The following is a 25,556-nucleotide window of genomic DNA, read 5'->3' as shown; positions in this document are numbered from 1 at the left end:
ACTTAGTTGTTTCTTTTGTTTGTTTTTTTAATGTTTGTTTTTGAGAGAGAGAAACAGAGCTTGAATGAGGGAGGAGCAGAGACAGAGGGAGACCGAATCTGAAGCAGACTCCAGACTCTGAGCTGTCAGCACAGAGCCCGATGCGGGGCTCAAACTCACCAACTGTGAGATCATGACCTGAGCTGAAGTTGGATGCTTAACCAACTGAGCCACCCAGGCGCCCCCTGAACTTAGTTGTTTCTGATTGATGTATACTGTTGTACTTGAGCCGTGGCTCCAGAGGGGGAATGTTTATCAAAATGGTGGAGGGTCCATAGCTGTGGACGCTGTAGCACCTTGCAGAGTTTAAAAGCTAAGACATACAGTCTCCTGTCCTAGGCTTTCTGCCTGTCCTCTGCTGTCCCAGCCGGTGAAGTCAGCCTCTGGCTAAGAGATCGATTTTCAGGAAACACTGGACTCCTATTTATGGGACATCTACTATGTGCCAGACATTGTGTTGGCCCTGAGAATACAGCAGAGAATAAAACACAGATCCTGCACCAAATGGCTTCCATCTATGAAAGTTTTTGGTTGATGGTCAATGCTGTAAGGCGAAGTGTTCATACTAACGCAGCTTGCCCTGGAGCAGCCCCGTGCGACCTCGGGAAGGGACCATGAAGACCACCTGGAAGTCACAGGAGGACCAGGTAGGCTTGCTTGTTCTGATTGTTTAATAAGATGTGGATTAACATGGGGGCGCCTGGGTGGCGCAGTCGGTTAAGCGTCCGACTTCAGCCAGGTCACGATCTCGCGGTCTGGGAGTTCGAGCCCCGCGTCGGGCTCTGGGCTGATGGCTCGGAGCCTGGAGCCTGTTAACGATTCTGTGTCTCCCTCTCTCTCTGCCCCTCCCCCGTTCATGCTCTGTCTCTCTCTGTCCCCCCCAAAAAAATAAAATAAACGTTGAAAAAAAAAATTAAAAAAAAAAAAAAGGTGTGGATTAACATGGATCTCCAAGCTGTCTGCGGTTTCCAGTAACATCCAATTTAATTAATTCCTTTAATCCTAGGGGCCTTCTTTCCGTCAAACACATTCTCCTGTCTAGTTACTGCCATGGATGGGTCTCCCTGTGCAGTCCATGTGGGATTACTATAGTACTGCAAGGTTTGGGGACAGTGTCCTTTTTAGCCTTTGTGACATTATAACTCTTTTAGCTTTTAAAGTCTTTCATATCTGTTTAGCCTCATCATAATCTGATAGAGCAGGTTTTTTTTTTTTTTTTTTGAAAGATAGTGTCTCCCTCCTAACGTTATTAAATTTTTTTTTTTTTCAACGTTTATTTATTTTTGGGACAGAGAGAGACAGAGCATGAACGGGGGCGGGGCAGAGAGAGAGGGAGACACAGAATCGGAAACAGGCTCCAGGCTCCGAGCCATCAGCCCAGAGCCTGACGCGGGGCTCGAACTCCCGGACCGCGAGATCGTGACCTGGCTGAAGTCGGACGCTTAACCGACTGCGCCACCCAGGCGCCCCGAGCAGGTATTTTTTTTAATGTTTATTTATTTATTTTTTTTTGAGAGAGAGAGAGAGACAGAGGGAGAGTGGGGGAGGGGCACAGCGAGAGGGAGCATAGAATCCGAAGCAGGCTCCAAGCTCTGAGCTGTCAGCACAGAGCCCGATGGGGGGCTTGAACCCACGAACCGTGAGATTATGACCTGAACCCAAGTCCGATGCTCAGCCAACTTGAGCCAGCCAGGTGCCCCCAGAGCAAGTATTTTTATCGTTGTCAAAACCTAATGATAATGACAGTAGTAATAGCCCATATTTATTTAGCCCTTGCTCTGTGCTGAACTCTTTATGTACACTTTCTCATTTTAATTCTCACACCCCTCTGTGTGAGAGTTAAGGGCTCTTTTTGTTAATCTCCATTCTGCAGGGGAAGGGTAGGGAAGATAAGGAACGTGGTTGAGATAATAGTGCAGGGAGTATTGGATTCGTGAAGTCTGTGTGCACTTAATTAGTACACAGCACTGCCTCCCACCATGGCGTGCAAAAGGTTGGAGTGATTAGCCCTACACCGCCCATCTAGCTTGTGAGAGGACAGATGTTTTCACTTGAAAACTCTCATTTCCAGGGGGCCTGGCTGGCGCAGTCAGAAGAGCGTGTGACGTTGGATCTCAGAGTCGTGAATTCAAGCCCCACGTTTGCTGTAGAAATAACTTTAGAAAATAAAATAATAATTTTTAAAAAGCCCTCTTATTTACACTGACTATGAAATTAGAGAACATACAATTTTAGCTTGCCATGTGCCCAACTAATATCATTAAAGAAAAGGGCCTAAAAAGGGCGCCTGGGTGGCTCGGTCGGTTGAGCGTCCAACTCTTGTTTTAGGCTCAGATCAAGATCCCGCGGTTCGTGGGTTCAAGCCCCAGGTTGGGCTCTGTGCTGACGGCTCAGAGCACGGAGCCTGCTTCAGATTCTGTGTCTCCCTCTCCCTGCCCCTCCCCGGCTCATGCTCTCTGTTTCTCTCTCTCAAAGAGTAAACATTAAAAAAAAAAAAAAGGGGCCTAATGGATGTTAGGGTACAACTGGTGGTTATTTGCCATATATAGAAAAAATTGCAGGTAACCATTTATGTTTTAAAAAGGATGTATGTGGGGTGCCTAGGTGGCTCAGTCCGTTTAGCGTCTGACTTCGGCTCAGGTCATGATCTCTCAGTTCATGGGTTCGCACCCTCCGTCAGGCTCTGTGCTGACAGCTCAGAGTCTGAAACCTGCTTCAGATTCTGTGTCTCCCTTTCTCTCTGCCCCTCCCCTGCTTATACTCTCTCTGTCTCTGTCTCTCTCAAAATTAAACATTGAAGAAAAAAAAAGAAAAAGCATGTATGCATTTTGTAAGGATATGCTCCAAAAGTGTTAAGATGGCTATCTCTTGGGCATGATATTTATTTATTTATTTATTTATTTATTTATTTATTTATAATATATGAAATTTATTGTCAAATTGGTTTCCATACAACATCCAGTGCTCATCCCAAAAGGTGCCCTCATCAATACCCATCACCCACCCTCCCCCCCTCCCACCCCCCCATCAACCCTCAGTTTGTTGTTTTTAAGAGTCTCTTATGCTTTGGCTCTCTCCCACTCTAACCTCTTTTTTTTTTTTTTTTTTTTCTTTTTTCCTCTCCCTCCCCCATGGGTTCCTGTTACGTTTCTCAGGATCCACATAAGAGTGAAACCATATGGTATCTGTCTTTCTCTGTATGGCTTATTTCACTTAGCATCACACTCTCCAGTTCCATCCACGTTGCTACAAAAGGCCATATTTCATTTTTTCTCATTGCCACGTAGTATTCCATTGTGTATATAAACCACAATTTCTTTATCCATTCGTCAGTTGATGGACATTTAGGCTCTTTCCATAATTTGGCTATTGTTGAGAGTGCTGCTATGAACATTGGGGTACAAGTGCCCCTATGCATCAGTACTCCTGTATCCCTTGGATAAATTCCTAGCAATGCTATTGCTGGGTCAAAGGGTAGGTCTATTTTTAATTTTCTGAGGAACCTCCACACTGCTTTCCAGAGCGGCTGCACCAATTTGCATTCCCACCAACAGTGCAAGAGGGTTCCCGTTTCTCCACATCCTCGCCAGCATCTATAGTCTCCTGATTTGTTCATTTTGGCCACTCTGACTGGCGTGAGGTGATACCTGAGTGTGGTTTTGATTTGTATTTCCCTGATAAGGAGCAACATTGAGCATCTTTTCATGTGCCTGTTGGCCATCCGGATGTCTTCTTTTTTTTTTTTTTTTTTTTTTTTCAACGTTTATTTATTTTTGGGACAGAGAGAGACACAGCATGAACGGGGGAGGGGCAGAGAGAGAGGGAGACACAGAATCGGAAACAGGCTCCAGGCTCTGAGCCATCCGCCCAGAGCCCGACGCGGGGCTCGAACTCGCGGACCGCGAGATCGTGACCTGGCTGAAGTCGGACGCTTAACCGACTGCGCCACCCAGGCGCCCCCGGATGTCTTCTTTAGAGAAGTGTCTATTCATGTTTTCTGCCCATTTCTTCACTGGGTTATTTGTTTTTCGGGTGTGGAGTTTGGTGAGCTCTTTATAGATTCTGGATACTAGCCCTTTGTCCGATATGTCATTTGCAAATATCTTTTCCCATTCCGTTGGTTGCCTTTTAGTTTTGTTGGTTGTTTCCTTTGCTGTGCAGAAGCTTTTTATCTTCATAAGGTCCCAGTAATTCACTTTTGCTTTTAATTCCCTTGCCTTTGGGGATGTGTCGAGTAAGAGATTGCTACGGCTGAGGTCAGAGAGGTCTTTTCCTGCTTTCTCCTCTAAGGTTTTGATGGTTTCCTGTCTCACATTCAGGTCCTTTATCCATTTTGAGTTTATTTTTGTGAATGGTGTGAGAAAGTGGTCTAGTTTCAACCTTCTGCATGTTGCTGTCCAGTTCTCCCAGCACCATTTGTTAAAAAGGCTGTCTTTTTTCCATTGGATGTTCTTTCCTGCTTTGTCAAAGATGAGTTGACCGTATGTTTGTGGGTCTAGTTCTGGGGTTTCTATTCTATTCCATTGGTCTATGTGTCTGTTTTTGTGCCAATACCATGCTGTCTTGATAATGACAGCTTTGTAGTAGAGGCTAAAGTCTGGGATTGTGATGCCTCCTGCTTTGGTCTTCTTCTTCAAAATTCCTTTGGCTATTCGGGGCCTTTTGTGGTTCCATATGAATTTTAGGATTGCTTGTTCTAGTTTCGAGAAGAATGCTGGTGCAATTTTGATTGGGATTGCATTGAATGTGTAGATAGCTTTGGGTAGTATTGACATTTTGACAATATTTATTTTTCCAATCCATGAGCAGGGAATGTCTTTCCATTTCTTTAAATCTTCTTCAATTTCCTTCGTAAGGTTTCTATAGTTTTCAGCATACAGATCCTTTACATCTTTGGTTAGATTTATTCCTAGGTATTTTATGCTTCTTGGTGCAATTGTGAATGGGATCAGTTTCTTTATTTGTCTTTCTGTTGCTTCATTGTTAGTGTATAAGAATGCAACTGATTTCTGTACATTGATTTTGTATCCTGCGACTTTGCTGAATTCATGTATCAATTCTAGCAGGCTTTTGGTGGAGTCTATCGGATTTTCCATGTATGATATCATGTCATCTGCAAAAAGCGAAAGCTTGACTTCATCTTTGCCAATTTTGATGCCTTTGATTTCCTTTTGTTGTCTGATTGCTGATGCTAGAACTTCCAGCACTATGTTAAACAACAGCAGTGAGAGTGGGCATCCCTGTCGTGTTCCTGATTTCAGGGAAAAAGCTCTCAGTTTTTCCCCGTTGAGGATGATGTTAGCTGTGGGCTTCTCATAAATGGCTTTTATGATCTTTAAGTATGTTCCTTCTATCCCGACTTTCTCAAGGGTTTTTATTAAGAAAGGGTGCTGGATTTTGTCAAAGGCCTTTTCTGCATCGATGGACAGGATCATATGGTTCTTCTCTTTTTTTTTGTTAATGTGATGTATCACGTTGATTGATTTGCGAATGTTGAACCAGCCCTGCATCCCAGGAATGAATCCCACTTGATCATGGTGAATAATTCTTTTTATATGCCGTTGAATTCGATTTGCTAGTATCTTATTGAGAATTTTTGCATCCATATTCATCAGGGATATTGGCCTGTAGTTCTCTTTTCTTACTGGGTCTCTGTCTGGTTTAGGAATCAAAGTAATACTGGCTTCATAGAATGAGTCTGGAAGTTTTCCTTCCCTTTCTATTTCTTGGAATAGCTTGAGAAGGATAGGTATTATCTCTGCTTTAAACGTCTGGTAGAACTCCCCTGGGAAGCCATCTGGTCCTGGACTCTTATTTGTTGGGAGATTTTTGATAACCGATTCAATTTCTTCGCTGGTTATGGGTCTGTTCAAGCTTTCTATTTCCTCTTGATTGAGTTTTGGAAGAGTGTGGGTGTTCAGGAATTTGTCCATTTCTTCCAGGTTGTCCAATTTGTTGGCATATAATTTTTCATAGTATTCCCTGATAATTGTTTGTATCTCTGAGGGATTGGTTGTAATAATTCCATTTTCATTCATGATTTTATCTATTTGGGTCATTTCCCTTTTCTTTTTGAGAAGCCTGGCTAGAGGTTTGTCAATTTTGTTTATTTTTTCAAAAAACCAACTCTTGGTTTCGTTGATCTGCTCTACAGTTTTTTTAGACTCTATATTGTTTATTTCTGCTCTGATCTTTATTATTTCTCTTCTTCTGCTGGGTTTAGGCTGCCTTTGCTGTTCTGCTTCTATTTCCTTTAGGTGTGCTGTTAGATTTTGTATTTGGGATTTTTCTTGTTTCTTGAGATAGGCCTGGATTGCAATGTATTTTCCTCTCAGGACTGCCTTTGCTGCGTCCCAAAGCGTTTGGATTGTTGTATTTTCATTTTCGTTTGTTTCCATATATTTTTTAATTTCTTCTCTAATTGCCTGGTTGACCCACTCATTCGTTAGTAGGGTGTTCTTTAACCTCCATGCTTTTGGAGGTTTTCCAGACTTTTTTCTGTGGTTGATTTCAAGCTTCATAGCATTGTGGTCTGAAAGTATGCATGGTATAATTTCAATTCTGGTAAACTTATGGAGGGCTGTTTTGTGACCCAGTATATGATCTATCTTGGAGAATGTTCCATGTGCACTCGAGAAGAAAGTATATTCTGTTGCTTTGGGATGCAGAGTTCTAAATATATCTGTCAAGTCCATCTGATCCAATGTCTCATTCAGGGCCCTTGTTTCTTTATTGATCGTGTGTCTAGATGATCTATCCATTTCTGTAAGTGGGGTGTTAAAGTCCCCTGCAATTACCACATTCTTATCAATAAGGTTGCTTATGTTTATGAGTAGTTGTTTTATATATTTGGGGGCTCCGGTATTCGGCGCATAGACATTTATAATTGTTAGCTCTTCCTGATGGATAGACCCTGTAACTATTATATAATGTCCTTCTTCATCTCTTGTTACAGCCTTTAATTTAAAGTCTAGTTTGTCTGATATAAGTATGGCTACTCCAGCTTTCTTTTGGCTTCCAGTAGCATGATAAATCGTTCTCCATCCCCTCACTCTCAATCTAAAGGTGTCCTCAGGTCTAAAATGAGTCTCTTGTAGACAGCAAATAGATGGGTCTTGTTTTTTTATCCATTCTGATACCCTATGTCTTTTGGTTGGCGCATTTAATCCATTTACATTCAGTGTTACTATAGAAAGATACGGGTGTAGAGTCATTGTGATGTCTGTATGTTTTATGCTTGTAGTGATGTCTCTGGTATTTTGTCTCACAGGGTCCCCCTTAGGATCTCTTGTAGGGCTGGTTTAGTGGTGACAAATTCCTTCAGTTTTTGTTTGTTTGGGAAGACCTTTATCTCTCCTTCTATTCTAAATGACAGACTTGCTGGATAAAGGATTCTCGGCTGCATATTTTTTCTGTCTAGCACACTGAAAATCTCGTGCCAATTCTTCTGGCCTGCCAAGTTTCAAAAGAGAGATCAGTCACGAGTCTTATAGGTCTCCCTTTATATGTGAGGGCACGTTTACCCCTTGCTGCTTTCAGAATTTTCTCTTTATCCTTGTATTTTGCCAGTTTCACTATGATATGTCGTGCAGAAGATCGATTCAAGTTCCGTCTGAAGGGAGTTCTCTGTGCCTCTTGGATTTCAATGCCTTTTTCCTTCCCCAGTTCAGGGAAGTTCTCAGCTATTATTTCTTCAAGTACCCCTTCAGCACCTTTCCCTCTCTCTTCCTCCTCTGGGATACCAATTATGCATATATTATTTCTTTTTAGTGTATCACTTAGTTCTCTAATTTTCCCCTCATACTCCTGGATTTTTTTATCTCTCTTTCTCTCAGCTTCCTCTTTTTCCATAACTTTATCTTCTAGTTCACCTATTCTCTCCTCTGCCTCTTCAATCCAAGCTGTGGTGGTTTCCATTTTGTTTTGCATTTCATTTAAAGCGTTTTTCAGCTCCTCGTGACTGTTCCTTAGTCCCTTGATCTCTGTAGCAAGGGATTCTCTGCTGTCCTGTATACTGTTTTCAAGCCCGGCGATTAATTTTATGACTATTATTCTAAATTCACTTTCTGTTATATTATTTAAATCCTTTTTGATCAGCTTGGGCATGATATTTAAAGGGACTCTAGGGGCGCCTGGGTGGCGCAGTCGGTTAAGCGTCCGACCTCAGCCAGGTCACGATCTCGCGGTCCGTGAGTTCGAGCCCTGCGTCGGGCTCTGGGCTGATGGCTCAGAGCCTGGAGCCTGTTTCCGATTCTGTGTCTCCCTCTCTCTCTGCCCCTCCCCCGTTCATGCTCTGTCTCTCTCTGTCCCAAAAATAAATAAACGTTGAAAAAAAAAAATTTAAAGGGACTCTAACCATTTTCCCATTATTTTATTTCTAATAATTATTATGGGTTATTAAAAATGATGGCTATTTCTTTTTTTCTTTAAGATTTTGTATTTTTTATGTAATCTCTATACCAGTATGGGGCTCGAACTTACAACCCTGAGGTCAAGAGTCACTTGCTCTACCTACCCAGCCCGCCAGATACCCCGATGGCTATTTCTTTTGATAATAAATACAAAATATTTGACTCTCTTTTTAAACTTCATATCTTTCAAAATAATTTGTCTTAAAAAAAAACCTGCATGTTTTTCTGCCCTTTTCTTGATTATGTTTTATACATATTGTAATGTTAATGTATCCGTGGGTACGTTAGGTTCTGTACGGTCAATCTTGACATGGTCAAGGATTGTCTTAGGGATGGAGAGTATCACACACCTAGTAGATGCTTTAATTAATTGGACCTTAACTTATGTCTGTGAAGGGATGCGAAGTAAGGGAAAGAAAGGTTTGGGGAAGCCAAGGACAAAAAAAAGGTCAGGTTAAGCCTAGTCAGAAAACATTTTTATTCCTGTTGGCACACATGAGTCTTAAGACTGAACCAGCTGGCTTTGAGCCCTGCTGAAGCAATTTGGGTCTGTTTTTCTGCAGTTAGTTCTGCATAGGCCCCATATTTGAGAGCTGTAGGCTCACCTCTCTTTCCTCAGGAATGTTTCCTTATTGGCATTGTCAATGGCCCTGTTTAAAGGCCGTACTTAAAGTCTCAGCTTGGCATACCACAGGAGCCAGCTTCCTCATTCCACGTGCATTAGGCTTTCTAGATGAAAGAGGAAATTGGGGGCTGCCGTGACCAAACTCCCCACTTCCCAAGGAAAGGTTGTGGTGTTTTATATTTCTATCAAGGTTGCTTTGGTTTCAACTTTAAAACAGTGCATTTCACAGCAGTGGAAGGGGGAAGGGGGCAGAAGGAAGAGTAACCCGGCAACCACAGCTCTGTTCTCCAGATTTGTTAAGAAGATGTGTTGTCCAGGTTTTGGGAGGGGCCGTGCTCCCTCTGAAGGCACTCGGGAAGGATCTGTTACTGGCCGGCTCCTAGTTTGTGGTAGTTCCTTGGCCCATGGCAGTGTAACACCAGTCTTCACAGGGCGTGTATGCGTCTGTCTCTGTCCAAATTTTCCCCTTTTGATAAGGACATCGGGTCCTATTGGATTAGAGCACACCTTAATGAGTTCATTTTCATTTGAATAGCTCTGTAAAGTCCCTATCTCCAAATAAGGTCATAGTCTGAGGAACTGGGGGTTAGGACTCGCCTATGTCTTTCTTAGAGGACACAGTTTAACCTGTAACAGTAAGGCTGGTTCAGTACTTTAAAATAGATTACTGTAAACCACCGTACTGACGGTCTAAAGAACAAAAGTGTGATCACATTAATTGATGCAGAAAAGCATTTGACAGAATTGAACACGCATTCATGATAAAAACTCTTGGCAAGAAAGACATAGAACCTGATGAAAGGCATCTGCAAGAAAAGTTATAGCCAACATCATATCTAATGGTAAAAGACTAAATGCTTTTTCCCAAAGATCAGAAACAAAGCAAGGATGTACAATCTTTGTACAAGGATGTACAAGCGTCTGACTGTGGCTTAGGTCATGATCTCAACAGCTCGTGAGTTTGAGCCAGCCCCGCATCAGGCTCTATGCTGACAGCTCAGAGCCTGGAGCCTGCTTCAGATTCTGTCTCACTCTTTTGTCTGCCTCTCCCCAGCTCACATTCTGTCTCTCTCTCTCTCAAAAATAAATAAAAACATTTTTAAAAATGTTAACAAAGAAAAAAGAAAAAAGAAAATCCCCCAAAAACATCTGCCAAAAAAAAAAAAAAAAAAAGTCCTGGAATTAAGAAGTAAATGTAGCAAGGTGATAGGATATAAGATCAATAAACAAAATCTATTGAGTTTCCATATAGTAGGAATGAACCATTAGAAAAGCAAGGGAATTGAATCGAAAAAACAATTTTGAAAATGAAGAATAAAATTGAATCACAGTACTTAGATTTTAAGGCTTTACTGTAAAGCTACTGTAATCAACATAGCATAGTATTTGTGAAGGGAAAGACCTTTAGATTAATAGAACAGTATAGAGTCCAGAAGTAGACCCCAAAATACAACCAATGGATACACACACACACACACACACACACACACACACATTTTTTTACAAAGGTGCAAAGGCAATTCAATGAAGGATAGTCTTTTCAACAGATGGTGTTGGGATAATTGGGCACAAGGCTGGAAATGTTTTCTTTACCCCAAATGAAACCCATTAGTTCTTCTTAATTTCAGCCCCTCCTCCTACCCCTCCCCCCCACTACCCCCACCTCCCCTCCCCCAGTTACTGGTAATCACCCATCTGCTTTCTGTTTCTATATATTTACCTATTTGGGATGTTTCATATAAATGGAACCATCCAGTATGTAACTTTTTGCATCTGCTTTAGTTAGCTTACTATTTTCAAGGTTGATTCACCTTGTAGGATTTATCTACACTTTGTGTTTTCTTATAACCAAATGATATTCCATTCTAGGTACATACCACAATTTGTTTATCCATTCTTCTGTTGATTAACATTTGGGTTGTTTCCGATTTTCGGCTATTGTGAATAGTGTTGCTATGAGCTCACCTACAAGGATGTGAGTCCCTGTTTGCAATTCTTTTGAGTATAGACCCAGGAGTGGAATTTCTGTGATATTTTGTAACTCTGTATTTAACTTTTTAGGAACCATCGAACTGTTTTCTCCCACATTGACTTTATACAGTTGTGATCATATTGTGTATGTTTTTGTTTATTTATGTAACATCTAACATAAAAATCACCCCTTCAAATTAAAGATTTAGAGTCAACATTATTTTTTGTGGCTGCATACTGTTTTATATATATTTTATAATTTAATCTTTTAATATTTTAGCCACTTTGATTTTTTTATTATTTTTAAAATAAAAAATTTTTTAACATTTATTTATTTTTGAGAGACAGAATGGGGGAGGGGTAGAGAGAGAACGAGACACAGAATCCAAAGCAGGCTCCAGGCTCTGAGCTGTCAGCACAGAGCCCGATGTGGGGGTCGAACTCAAGAACTGTGAGATCATGACCTGAGCTGAAGTCGGACGCTTAACCGACTGAGCCACACGCCCCGATTTTTTCTTATTTTTTGCTTCGCGTTGCTTTATTAGTTAACACTGTGACAAACCTTTGTGATAACGTTGTCAATTCCATTTAAATTGTTTCTGTAGGGCAAATTCCACAAAGTAGAATCATTAGTTTATAGCACATTTTCTAAATTCTTGTGACCTGTTACCAAATTATTTTCCTAAAAATGTTCTACCAAATTTCACCTTGACCGGCAGTGTGGGAAGCCTACTATTTTCTCTTACCCTCCCAGACCTGGATGGTATTATTATTTTTAAAAATCCTTGCTAATTTTGTGGGGAAAAAAAAAAAGAAAGAAAATTTTAATTTAATTTCTAGCACTGGTTATAATGAACTTGAACTTTTTTCATATGTGTACACTTCATGGTTTGTGAGTTGTCTGTTCATATCTTTGCCTATTTTTATTTTGGGATTTGTGTTCAAAATGCTCTTTGTCATACATAACGGATCTAACCATGGCTTTAACAAATTTGGGACAAATTTTTCTGACATAACAGGATATCTAGAAGTAGGCAACCACTGGCTGGGTTAGTGGTGTAGGATGTCAGGATGGTGTCTTGTGACACAAGATGGCTGCAACTGCTCTGAACATCACATTTCTGTCCCAGGCATGAAGAAGGGAAGATGGTGGAGCCAATGATACCTGCCATTTATCATGGAAGTAAAAGCTTTCCCGTATGCCGTCCCAGTAGATTCCTCCTGATGTCTCATTGACCAGAACCGTATCATAAGGCCGCCCTTGCTACAAGGGAATTGAGAAATCAGGAAGTGGGATTCAGATGTTTGGCTTAGACCAATCATGATCCCTCCCCTGAAACTGAATACTTTGCTGCCCACAACAAAACCAGAAAGGAGAGTAAGTGGGGAGATTAGATTCTGTCTGACATAGTATCTCATTGTGTGTATGTTTTTTTATTGATTTATATATTTCTGTATACTTAAGGAAATTGACTTTTGTCCTGTTTATTACAAATACGTTTCCCAGTTTTCAGTTTTCACTTCTATTTATCTGACTCATAAGGAATTTTTTTTTCCATCTTTATAGAACAAAATGTATCAGGTTTTAAAAAATGTTCTTTTTAAGATTAGAAAGTTCTACCATCTAGAGATTAGGTCAACATTCATTCACCTCTACCTTTTTTTTTTTTTAAATTTTTTTTTTTTTTTTCAACGTTTATTTATTTTTGGGACAGAGAGAGACAGAGCATGAACGGGGGAGGGGCAGAGAGAGAGGGAGACACAGAATCGGAAACAGGCTCCAGGCTCTGAGCCATCAGCCCAGAGCCGGACGCGGGGCTCGAACTCACGGACCGCGAGATCGTGACCTGGCTGAAGTCGGACGCTTAACCGACTGCGCCACCCAGGCGCCCCCACCTCTACCTTTTAAAAATCTTTTTAAAAAACTAACTTTTTTGACATGCCTGGGTGGCTCAGTCAGTTAACATCCGACTTCGACTGAGGTCATGATCTCACGGGTTCGTGAGTTTGAGCCCCATCATGGGCTCTGTGCTGACAGTTTGGAGCCTGCAGCCCACTTCAGATTCTGTGTCTCCCTTTCTCTCTGCCCTCCCCCTCTCAACAATAAATAAACATTAAAAAAAATTTTTAAAGCTCACTTTTTAATGATCTGATATATATTTTATCTTTAGAGTGGGATAATTCTGCAAATTGATTTTTTTTCCCAAATGGCTAGCAACTTTATTTCCATCTACTTCTAAGGCCTGTGGTTGTTCCTTTTAGAGAAAGAACTGGGGAAAACATAATAACAGCAACAAAGTGTTGATAAGGCAAATCGTATACCATCAGCTATCGTGAAACTAAGAAGGAAATTGTAGGGAAAAGGCTCTTGTACAGAGAAGTGTGATTTGTACATCTATTAATACACATAGATAATGGGTCATGTTTCAGTTTTCTTCCTCTTCCCATTTTCTATGCCAGGTAGCAAACCCAACTGAGGGTAGACCATTCATCCTGAGATCTGCTTCAAGTGACCTGGTTGTCTTTTTGGTTCTTTTGACAGTCAAACCAGTACCCTGGTAAGATGATGTAAGTTTTTAATGTATAACAGAATTAATCTGCTTTAGAAATTAATCACAAGGAGGCGTACCCGGGCGGCTCATTTGGTTAAGCGTCCAACTCTTGACATCGGCTCAGGTCATGATCTTATAGCGTGGTTTGTGAGATTGAGTCCCACGTCGGGGGGGGCTTTGCACTGACAGCCGGCAACCTGCTTGGGATCCTTAGTCTCCCTCTCTCTCCGCCCCTCCCCTGCTCTTGGGCTCATGCTCTCTCTCTCTCTCTCTCTCTCTCTCAAAACAAATAAGCGTTAAAAAAATTAATCATAAGGATAAGTGATTAACAAGATTACTAGACAAACAAGCAAACAAAATTAAAACCTCACATGTTGTGAATTTAATGTTTACCTCTCACAAGGGAGCTGGCACACAGCTCTTGAGGATATCATCGTCGGCACATCAATCACGGTCCCACCAGGAAAACAGAAAGTAGTCCTCATGTAAAATAGAATGTAGTGCAGTGAATTGGTTACAGGGTGGTAAAAAGAGATACCAATCAGGGAACATTGAGGCAAAACAGACTGGCAGCTACAGGAAGCCTGGAGGCAGCAGTGTGCTGGTAACTAGCTCCCCTGGAGAAAAAAAAAAAAAAAAAAAAAAGCCTTGATTTGTAGCATTGGCCAATTTCCAGCTAGCCTTAGTTTAACAACCAGCTTGCAAAATTCCTGAGTATTTAACAATCTGCCCTTGTGAGCCAGTACAAGCCAGCTCTGGCACACCCCTGGTTGGGGAGGAAAAGGGAGCAGGTGGTGTTATCCAAGCCTAGGCTATGATCCCCGCCCCCGCCCCGAGAGAAACTGCAGCCAACCGTGCAGGCCTGTCTGGGGATTTGGAGGCATGGGGAAGGCAATCACTGCCAGAAGTGTTGCATGAAGTGGAGGAGGAGAAAACCCTGACTTCTTCCTTCTTCTCGCCCTCCAGTCTCCTGCCAGTGTCTGGCTGGAAGCAGCTGACTGGTGGTGACAGCCTAGAGATTCAGCTTGCAGAGCTCATGGGCCAGCAGCACTGAGCAGAGCAGGGGAAGGACAGTTCCTTGTTGTCTTTTCTCTCCTGTTCCTGTTGTCCTCTTCCTTCGTCCTGTAGAGTCTGCGGTTTCTCACTGCCCAGGCTTAAATTGCTAAAGCTTTGCTTCCTGCCAGATAATTCTTACGCATTTTCCTTCCTGTTATCCTGTACAACCGTCCATGGTCATTCTGTGTTGTTTCACCATTCCCCTCGCTTCGGCACGTTTTGGGAGTTGCCGCCTTCTGCTCTGGCTTCTCCGGGCTGCTGCTTCTCCGTGCCTCTACTTCCCGTGTCCTGCCCAGTTTCCATCTTGCTCCTGTGAGTCAGGGTCTTTGGGTAGAAAGGAGTCTCACTAAGGGCACCTAATGTAGAGAGGGCTTTGCAGAAAGGTTACACGTGGACTGAAACTGGAGTTTGAAGGACGTGGGGAACCAACACGGCTCCAGGGACCAGCCACACTCTCTGCTTTCACGTCACAGCCCACACCGCCCTCTTAGGATGCCCTTGATTGTTTGGCTGCTGCTTCTCACATTCTCTGGTCCGGTTCCTCATGGGCATGACCATCATGCCAGGTCACATGACACCTCTCTGGCCAGCGGTAGATGGTCTGCCTTAGGGTCAGTCTGCAGCACCCTCTGGGGGCAAGTGTAGTAACTGCAGTTCCTGAGCAGGGGCCATAGACCATCTAGTTCAGCTAAAAGTGATACAGTGTTGGTGTGGCAGGTGCTAAGAAGGGGCTTGCACTTGCTTTCTGTGTGCCCACCTGTGCACTAAGATACTTGTTGTCTTCTTGGTCTCTATGAGGACAGGTCCTGGCCCACGGGCTCTGCTAAGACATGGGTTCTCAAACCTGGCTGAAATGACAACCACCTGAGAAGCTCTCAAAATTAACCAATGCCAGGCCCCCACCCTGACATTCTGGCTTAATCGGCCTGTGATCAGGCTGGGCATGGGTATCTTTTGAAAGCTCCCTAGATGACTCCCTTGTGCAGGAAGCAATCCCAGCCTGGCTGCCTGGGCATCGGGCACTGACTCCTCCTGGCACATCTTTCCTACACTCCTTTGCACAACTTCAGGGAGTGTTGATTTTCCCTGTGGTTTGGGAGGGGAGAGCCAGGAGTCCTAGCAAAGGACAATGGAGAGGGCTGTGCCTGCGTCAGATGTAAGGAACCTTGTTTCTAGTGCTTTCCCACTTTAAAATTGCTTGGTAGGGGGGCGCCTGGGTGGCTCAGTCCATTGAGCGTCCGACTTCAGCTCAGGTCATAATCTCATGGTTCGTGGGTTCGAGCCCTGCGTCGGGCTCTGTGCTGACAGCTCAGAGACTGGAGCCAGCTTCGGAATCTGTGTCTCCCTCTCTTTCTGCCCCTCCCCTGCTCGTGCTGTGTCTCTCTGTCTCTCAAAAATTAACAAACATTTAACAAAATTTTTTTAAATCAAAAAATAAAATGAAATAAAACTGCTTGGTAGGATCAAAAGGGAACCTTCTGTCCCTGGAGCTGTTTAGTCTGGCAACGGGAAGAAGTGCTTTTTGCTTTTTGTTGCTTTGTTGTTTCACTGCCCACTAAGTGTGGGTTATGCACAAACACAAACGCTGTAATATCCACAAGCAGCTTAGATCCTGTTCTTGGGAACTTGCCGTCTTGCTGTAGCCACAGGTCCTGCACACTGACTGTTGAGTGGTCATGTTCAAGGTCAGGAAGTAGGAGGGAACAGATAAAGAAGCCAACGGGGAAGCCCGAGGAGTTTCTGAAAGGGAAAAGCAGCCTGGGGTCAGTACAGATTGGCCGGAAGCAAGAGGAAGAAATTATGTACCTCTCTGTGCTGATGCTGTGATTATTCACGAATACTTGACTGGTGACATCTTAACTATATGCACTAGTATAAAGCCTACTGGGTGCACTTGAGCCCCCTAAATAAGGTAGAAAGAATGAATACGATTATCCTTATTTTCCCCAGAAATTATTAGCCTGATTTCTGTCTTTTCTCAAAGAGCCTCAGGACATAGTTATGTCTGTTGGTGGATGTGGGACTTGAACACAGGACTCTGATGGTGCCCAAGGCACTTGTGCCCCATGTTCTGTGGCCCTGTGGGTGAAGTGATCCGGGCAAGGGATGGTGGAGGCGGGTGGACAAATGTAGGTTCGAAGGGAAATTAATACCTCAGTTTTAAGGGCGTTAAATGGCAGTTGAGAGGACATGTGATCAGAGTTCATCGCAGTGGCAGTGTGGGGTCAGGTCGAGGGCCCCTGTGATCTCCATCAGTCCCACCCCGGCAGCCACACCAGTGAGCTCACCATCCACGTGAGCCCCGAGGCTGCCCATGAATCGAGGCTCCCCCCCTCCCCCCCTCCCTGCCGTTAAGTGGGCATCCTTAATGGTTGTCAAATGTAGCTGACATGCAGGCAGGAGTGACAGCAGGGCCCTGGAGCTCCGCAGACAAAATCGTCACAGGCTCCCCGATGGCCAAGGACCATCTGTGGGTCTGTATGAAATCCCCTAAAAACAGCCAGCATGTTCATTTAAATCGTGGCAGAGCTCAGCTGGGCACCCAGGTTCTTTCCTTCTTATTTTTAGGCTTTGAAACTGCAGAACATTTTTTTAAATGTTGATTTATTTTGAGAGAGAAAGAGTGAGCGGGAGAGGGGCAGAGAGAGAGTCCCAAGCAGGCTCTGTGCTGTCAGCGTGGGGCCCCACGCAGGGCTCGGTCCCATGAAACTGTGAGATCGTGACCTGAGCAGACACCAAGCATCGGACGTTGAACCGACCCAGCCCCCCAGGCACCCCGAAACTGCAGAACTTTTAACAGCCTATTTTTTAAAAAATTGCTGTTGTGTGTTTTATGTGTGGTTTTCCTCTTTGCTTCCAGATCACAGCAAGCTATATAAAAACAGCTTTTTGAGGGGGTGCCTGGGTGACTCAGTCAGTTGAGCGCCCGACTTCGGCTCAGGTCATGATCTCACAGTTCGAGAGTTCAAGCCCCACGTCGGGCTCCGTGCTGACAGCTCAGAGCCTGCTTGGGGTCCCCTGTCCCCTTCTCTCTGTGCTCCTCCCCTGCTCATGCTCGCTCACTGTCAAAAAATAAACTTTTTTTTAAAAAATGGCTTTTCGAACTGTGCATAATTGAGGGTAGTCTAAGCTGCCGGCCGAATTCCTGTGCGTTTGTGCATGTCGCGGCTCCCCGTCAGGATGCACAGAAGCCACGTGTGTGCTCTGCTTTCTGAAAGCCACCCCTCAGTCGTGGGTGCTGGCGCTTCACCCCTCAGAGTAGGCAAAGCACCACAGCTCCGCTGGGCTCGTTCCTCGTGAGGGAGCGTGTCAGGGAGGGCCTGGCCACGCTCCTGCTCTCTCTGCTCCGCTTCCTGGGGCTCCCCCTCCCTCCTTAAGGACATCACTCTCTCCCCTATTGTCAGCACCCACCCACCCCCCTCCCATCCAAACACATTCTTATTTGTAGGTGATACCAACCCCGGCTCCACGCAAGGCAGCTGGAAGGGCCAATAAATTAGGTCATGTCTGTCCACAGCAGTTTAATTGCTTGGCCACCGCCGTCCAGGCAAAAGTCTTTAAAAGGTTTATGAGTAACATATTCCCTGCAGGGTAGCTGTCTCCACCTTCAAAGCACACCGTACCCCACCCTCGCCTCGCTCTGCCTGGCGTTCTGTACCGGGTTCCGCGGAGCTCTGAGTCCAGCCTCTTGCCCAGCTGCTTGTCATTTCCCCCATGTGTCAACGTTCCACACCCTGCTCTGGGCCTTACGGGTGCTTCAGGAGCGCTGACGGCCCCAAAAAGATACATACAAGATACATACGTTCTTATTGTAACTTTTTTTATTAGAAACAATTCCCATGGGTCCAAGGACCCACTAACAAGTGTTGTAAATGGCACAATTTCCCAGCCGTGCTTCCGAACAATGATAGTCTCATCGTGAAAGTTGATAAAAAGGCTTTTCTGTTCTCAGCTCATCTGACCTTCCTCTGTGAGGTGCTCCAGGCCACTCACGGGTGGCAAAAATGGAAGCTTCTTCACCTTTAGGGGCCTGGGTCTCTTGGGGAGGTAGGGGCCCCACCTCCTTTGGCTTGGACCTGCCTACCCTCCCGGGATGCAACAGTCATCAGGACATTTTAATTGCAGGTCGGTCGTCAGCATCAGGTGTTGGCAGTTGCCTTTCTTTTGGCATTTGCAGGCGTGACGAGCTCCTGTTGGCAGCGTCAAGGCCTTTGTCTGTGGAGCCTGTCGCTGCCCCAGGACCCTCCTTGTGGTGCCTCGCAGCACTGGGGGTCAGAGGCTGGGTACCCCTGTGTTCCTCTTAGGGTGAGAGCCCCATAAGATAGATTTTTTTCCCCATATCGTGGATTCAGCAGCACTTCTGTGGAGCAGCTCTCATTATTTAGCAGATGTCCTTGAGATTCTGCTGTGACCCTAGTACCAGAGATGCAAAACCAGGGAGGGAGAACGTTTTAAAACAGCGTCTCTAAGGGCGCCTGGGTGGCTCAGTCGGTTAAGCGTCCAACTCTGGATTTTGGTTCAGGTCGTGATCTCACGGTTGATGGGTTCAAGCCCTGCATGGGGCTCTGTGCTGACAGCACACATCCTGCTTGGGATTCTCTCTCTCTCTGCCCCTCTCCCCCTCTCAAAAATAAACAAACATTAAAAAAAAAAAAAAAAAACCCAGCTCATCTCCTGTAACAAGGCAGACAATAAGCTAGCTGTGCACAGGGACACAGAGGTCATTTAACCCCACGTGAGGTCTCAGGGAAGACGTGGAGGAGGAGACGATGCCCGACTTGAGTCTGGAAGGGGGTGTGGGGTGAACAGAAGGGGGAAGCAGATTCTGAATGGGGCAAACGGCGGTAGGGAAGACACGGGGCGTGGAGGGCTGCGGGGACCTACGGGCATCGGCAGGAGTGAGGATCACTAGAATACAAAGTGCAAGCCAGTCCCCGGCCAGAGGGCTCGCTACAAACTGAAGGCCTGTGGAGCCACTGGGATGCCTGTCACGGTAGAGTGACTGTCAGTGGTAGATGGCTCTGGGTGCGGCTGACGCCAGGATGACACGAGGTATGTGTAGGGGACTCGACTGGTGATGCAGAGAAGGGGAAAGGCTCGAGAGATATTTGGAAAATTAAATGAGCAGGCCTTGAGGCTGATCGGCTGGAGAAGGGAGAAAGGACCGTTCGTGTGAACTCAGGTTTCTCACTTTGAGGAGCTTTTGACATTTGGCCTGCTGTTTACACTGAAACTGGGAGATTCCAGTAAATTCTACGCTCTGTGAGTCCAGAGAGTGTGAAAGGACCTCAATTCCTCCACCACCTTTCAAACATCGAGCTACTTCATCTCAGGATGTACTTTACCTCTTGGCAATGAAGGTCACGTTTTAGGCCTGGATCGCCGTCCAGGGAGGGGTGGGCGGAATTCAAAGCAGAGTCCTGGCAAGGGAGACTGGAACTCGCTCCCCGGGTCCAGATGGCCTGGTCAAGGACTCTCGGGCAGAGGCTGCCAGCAGCCGCCTGACGGCCGAGGAGGGACTGACCCACAGGAACCGCCACGCGGCGGCCCGAGGTGAACAGCCTGCCAGACAGCAGGTGCCCAGGCAGCCACAGGAACCTGCGGGTGCTTTCATTTCCTCCCCGTCACCTTGGGACTCCTGTCGGGAGCTGTTGCTCGCTCCCGTGCTCAGCAAAACTAATTGAGGCTGACTGATTGTTAAGGCCCTCTTCCCCTCCAAAAAGAAAAGGCCAAAAAACACAAAACACAAGACATCTCAAGCGCTGTTTCCCTTCGTGAAGAAGTGGCAGGCTGACCTGGTAACAGTGCCCTTCTCTGTACGGGTCAGCACGAGGGGGGAGTCTCCTCTCTCCGGTGTGCCCCCGTCCTCCAGGCTCGGGCACCAGCGATCTCGCTTTCGAAGCTTGTCCCGAATCACTAAAGAGAGAGAGAAAGGCATCATTCTACCCCGTGCCACCGAACACCGACCAGGTAAGCTGCTGTGTGCCAGGAAGAAGCCCCTGGCAGCTAGTCTGGCCCAGATAGTCCAGAATCCGCGTGAATATATCGGACGTATGTCTCTAGGTTCAACGCGGTGCCATCAGCAGGCATGACGAGCAAGGGAAAAGATGCCCCTTGCCAAGTTTACCGTGACGGGAGTTTACTTAAATAAATGGCAGCTTCTTTGGGGATCCAGATTAGTGATATTTTCATTTCATTCAAATAAGACCTACTTGACAAGTATTTTGAGGACCTGCTGTGGTAAATGCAGAGTGTAGAACCCAAGAATGTATAATCTCTTTGGGCGGACAGGGCATGAAAATTGAAACTGTATACTGCACATGACCAAGTAACTAATGGGTGGCAGGGGTTTTGGAGAGAGAGAGAGATGGACGCGTTGGCGGTGAGAGGCGGATGAGCCGGCTGCGGATGAGGGGAGAAAGACTCCCAATTCCGGCTTCTTAACGCTCCCTTTGTGCCAAATCTGCATTACGCACTTACAGAACTTTAATCGGCAGTTAGACGCGCAAATCTTCAATTCAGAAAGGCCATTCCGGTGTCAGTGTTGGGAACTAAAATCCCAAAGAATGGGGCTGGTGTTTGTGTATTGTGGGTAACGGCAGACTGACTTTGGTGTTTCCTCACCCCTCCCTTCATCCCCACACCCCCAGGGATCTGTTCACCTTCAGTAACTTCTGCTACGTGTTCGCTAACTTTTTTTTTTAAGCAGAAATTGCTAAAAATAATTTTTTAAAGTTGCACATGGAGAATGAGATTTAGGCTAACTGTTTACATTTTATCACTGAACTTATTAATCTGTAAATGATAACTGGAGAGGCACAGAATCACTTCTGATAAAGGAGTTAACTGCGTGTCGAAAGGTGATGTGTCATTCTCCTTATCTCCAGCATTTAGGTGAATCTGCTGAATCGAGGAGCAGTCACCCAGTGTATTGGTGTTTGTGTGAGTGACAGACATGAGGCCAGAAAAAGAAAAATATTTTTAAGTTTATTTATTTTGAGAGAGAGGGAAAGGGAAGGAGAGAGAATTCCAAGCTGGCTCCACACTCAGCACGTGGAAACAGGATGGGCTCAATCTCACGACCGTGAGACCACGAGACCATGACCTGAGCCAAAATCAAGAATCAGACACTTAACCCGCTGGGCCACCCAGGCGCCCCCGCAAAGCGAAATCTTTAACTTCCCCTCCAAGATCTGTTCTTTATAAGAGAGTGTAGGAAGCCTGCAGAAGACCTGTATGATCTTAGTACTGAACCTTCTCCCCTATGTGTCTAACAAGGAATTGAGAGAATTTCAGAGTCTCTGGGACCCTTATTTATAGCCCAGTGACACAGGATAGTAACAAAAATGTTAGTAGATAATGACTGACTTCCATGGGGAAGCTTGGACGATTTCTCCTGATGCAAGGCCAGCAAATAAAAACTTACTAGGAACACAGAAATAAGACAAAAACAAACAAAAGCAACTTCCTTTGCTCAAATTTCTCTCTACCAGTGACGATCTTCAACTATACCCCCTTCCTACACACACACAATCTATTTTCCAAATCCTTCAATCATTCGCCGAAGAACAAGCATCACTAGTGAGGAACAGTGGCAAATTCAGACTCTGCCCTAGTAGGGCTTACACTCCAGGAAGTATATTCTCACCTGTCCTTTACGACCCCTCTCCGCCAATGCTTTCCCCGCACTAATCATATCCTTCTTGATTATTGCAAGGCAAGAGTCTTGGTTTCCTATTACATGATTGTGATATAATAAGAAATATATATATATTTGATCTTTGTCTCTGGTTCCTGGAATCGAGCTTCTAAAACCCTTGTAATTTCATGAGTGGCAGGGATGAGAGGAGTCTTTTGTTATTCATAATAAGATCCTTTCACCCTAACCTGGGTCTGTAACTCCTGGAAGTTGGGGTCAGAGGAACCAGGATTGGAACTTTTAGCCCCAACCCGTGACCTCCAGGGAGAGGTGGACAGGATAGGGGCTGGAGACTGACTTAATCAATAATGGCTGATGGTTTGATCACCCGTGCCTACGTAATGAAGCCTCTGTAAAACCCTAAACAACAAAGTTCGGAGAGCTTGTGGGTTGGCCAATGAGAATGCATGCACATGCCAGGAGGTGGCACACCCCTAAACTTCATGGGGACATGGGGACAGAGCTCCCCTGCTCAGGACACGTCTGGACCCTGTCCTATGTATTTCTTAATCTGGCTGTTCATTTGTATCCTTTACAAATACCCTTTGTAATAAGTTGGCAATAATAAGTAAACTTTACCCGAGTTCTGTGAGCTTTTCCAGCAAATTCTCAAATCCAAAAAGAGCGGCCTCGGGTGCTCAGTCAGAAGTACTAGGAGCCTGGGTTTGAGGTGAGTGTCTGAAGTGGGATCAGATCTTGTGGGATTGAGCCCTGAACCTACGGGGTCTGCACGAACTCTGGGCACTTAGTGTCAGAAGCGTTGTGAGTAGAGAAACTATTTTTCTTTTAAGAATCTATCATGTCCCGTGTTGTAACACAGCTATTTTGTACATGTCCTTTCCTGCTGTTACAGCTGCCATCTCCTAGTGTGTTCACGGCGTCCTTGCAAACTCACATGTTCATTATAGTTGAATTAGATTCATTTTGTTTTCTTTTTTTTAAATTTTTTTAACGTTTTATTTATTTTTGAGAGCGGGAGAGACAGAGCATGAACAGGGGAGGGTCAGAGAGAGGGAGACACAGAATCTGAAACAGGCTCCAGGCTCTGAGCCGTCAGCACAGAGCCCCACGCGGGGCTCGAACTCACGGACCGCGAGATCATGACCTGAGCCGAAGTCGGCCGCTTAACCGACTGAGCCACCCAGGCGCCCCAGATTCATTTTATTTTCAATCCTTTAGCTCAGTGCCAGCACCGAATTGAATGATGGGACAAAGAACACATCAAGAAGGGCATTGCGAGCAGAGGAGAGTAACTTGGGAAAAAGCCCGGAGAATATGGCCGTAGAGTTTGGAATGGTTGCCCCTGGGGTTTAAATGGGAGGACAGTGGAAAACAAGTCCACGTGGGTAAGTCGGGTGTCTGGGCACGAAGCACTGAGTTTACAGGAGAGGAAAATGAGACGCATAAATATTACTTGATCAGCCCAAGTAACAAAGGGATCAGAACCCACCATCTGAGTGTCCCCGCTCTCCAGGCCCGGCACCCTCACACACGCTCAGACAGTGATTCTGTGCAGCCAAGCCAGTCTGGGGTAGGTGGATGGGAAAAGGTGAAGATAGTGCTAGAGTGTGGCTCTGACCATCCTGTCTGTGTCCTGGGGCCACAGAACACCTCTCTTTGTATTTACCAAGCAGCCTGAACAGAAGCAAGAGGAATAATGGCAGGTAAACAACCAAGAAAACTCTTTGAAGACAACATTCAACCCTGCTCTGTGGTCTGTTGTAGGAGCCAGTCTGAGCTCCTGCTTGATGACATAGGGCCCGTCTGCGAGCTACTCTGTGAGGCAAATACCAGCAGTTACCAATTCTGACATCTGTTTTGTCCTTGGCCTTGAGCTTCAGAGAGCTGATATTTTCCATGACACCTGGGTTAAAATAATAAGCAAAGGTGTTGAGCAGATAAGTCACAACACACACACACACACCCATATGCAATTAACATACGAAATATTAGGGGCGCCTGGGAGGCTCAGTCGGTTAAGCGTCCGACTTCAGCCAGGTCACGATCTCGCGGTCCGTGAGTTCGAGCCCCGCGTCAGGCTCTGGGCTGATGGCTCAGAGCCTGGAACCTGTTTCAAATTCTGTGTCTCCCTCTCTCTCTGACCCTCCCCCGTTCGTGCTCTGTCTCTCTCTGCCTCAAAAAATAAATAAACGTTAAAAAAATTTTTTTAAAAACATACAAAATAATAACTTCTCCAGTAATCAGACCTTTTTTAACGAATCCCTCCCTCTTTTTTTTGCTTATCAGGTATCAGTTTAGCAAAGATTATTAAGAACAATAATAATTCATGTTGGCAAAGACGTGGGGAAATTTTCCTTCATAGAGAATCTGCTGGTTGGAGAAAATTTTGATATCACCTTTCTCCTGAGCAATTTTGTGATACATTTCATAAGTCACTGAAACATGCCTGTCCTTTGTCTCATCAATCCCACTTCAAGCAAATTTATCCTAAGGAATTAATCGTAGAGGTACACAACGCTAAGTTTAAACTATGTGCATTTCAACATTTTGCTTGTGAAAAATTAAAAACAACTCCTATATCCAACAGTAAGGGAGTAGGTACATACATTATGGAACCGAGATAGGATGGTAAGAAAATATCGATGTAGCACAGCATTCTTAATATAATGCTAAGTGAGAATTGTTAGCTGCATGACAGTATTTGTTGCATAAAGGCATTGTTACAAAACGCATATGCGTGTAAGTGTCACTTTGACCAAGCCGGACTCCTGCGACATCAGAGAGCGTCTCTGGTTTTGCCTGTAATTGCCACTGGGCGAAACATGACCAGTCCCATGACTTTTCTGCTTGCCGTTAGGTAATAAAAGTCCTTGGTCACTTGAAGCCACAAAACAGTCTCAGGTCAATGTGGTGATTAGACCGGCTGGTACCTGACTAATGCCGATCTCATTCCCGGCAGCAGCCATTCCCCTGGCACATTCACTGTGCGCATCAGGGAGAAGCCCAGAACGGCGACAGGGATATGATCCTCCCTTTCCCCCAAAGCCTCCACCTCCCCCTGCCCTGAAGGGAGGAGGTAGGGGGGTGGGTGGGTGGGCAGAGAGGTACAGGCTTGGGTAGGGGTGTGGGGGGTGACTGAGATGGCTGTCGGATGGCGCCCACACTCTCTGGGCGGACAGATGTTTACATTTGCCTCTTGCGAGCTCACGTGGGGTTTTTAGGCTCTGTTCTCCTGCAGCTTT

The 25,556-nt window shown here is 45.1% G+C and overlaps 1 protein-coding gene across 4 annotated transcripts in view; it reads left to right on the top strand.

The window, feature by feature from the left end:
* Positions 1 to 25,556, top strand: part of EXPH5 (exophilin 5) — an 86,604-nt gene that overhangs the window by 7,313 nt on the left and 53,735 nt on the right. The window contains exon 2 of one of the 4 annotated variants that reach the window (XM_045482711.1): positions 379 to 686. The exons of 2 other annotated variants lie outside the window; for them this stretch is intronic. The gene's annotated coding sequence lies outside the window, so the exon portion shown is untranslated. Of the gene's footprint in view, positions 1 to 378; positions 687 to 20,041; positions 20,625 to 25,556 lie in introns of those variants that run through there. One more of the 4 variants, XM_045482712.1, reaches the window with a different exon arrangement.

This window comes from Leopardus geoffroyi, chromosome D1 (assembly GCF_018350155.1).
Source record: "Leopardus geoffroyi isolate Oge1 chromosome D1, O.geoffroyi_Oge1_pat1.0, whole genome shotgun sequence".
Taxonomy (NCBI): domain Eukaryota; kingdom Metazoa; phylum Chordata; class Mammalia; order Carnivora; family Felidae; genus Leopardus; species Leopardus geoffroyi.
This window is presented reverse-complemented; position numbering and strand designations above follow the sequence as displayed.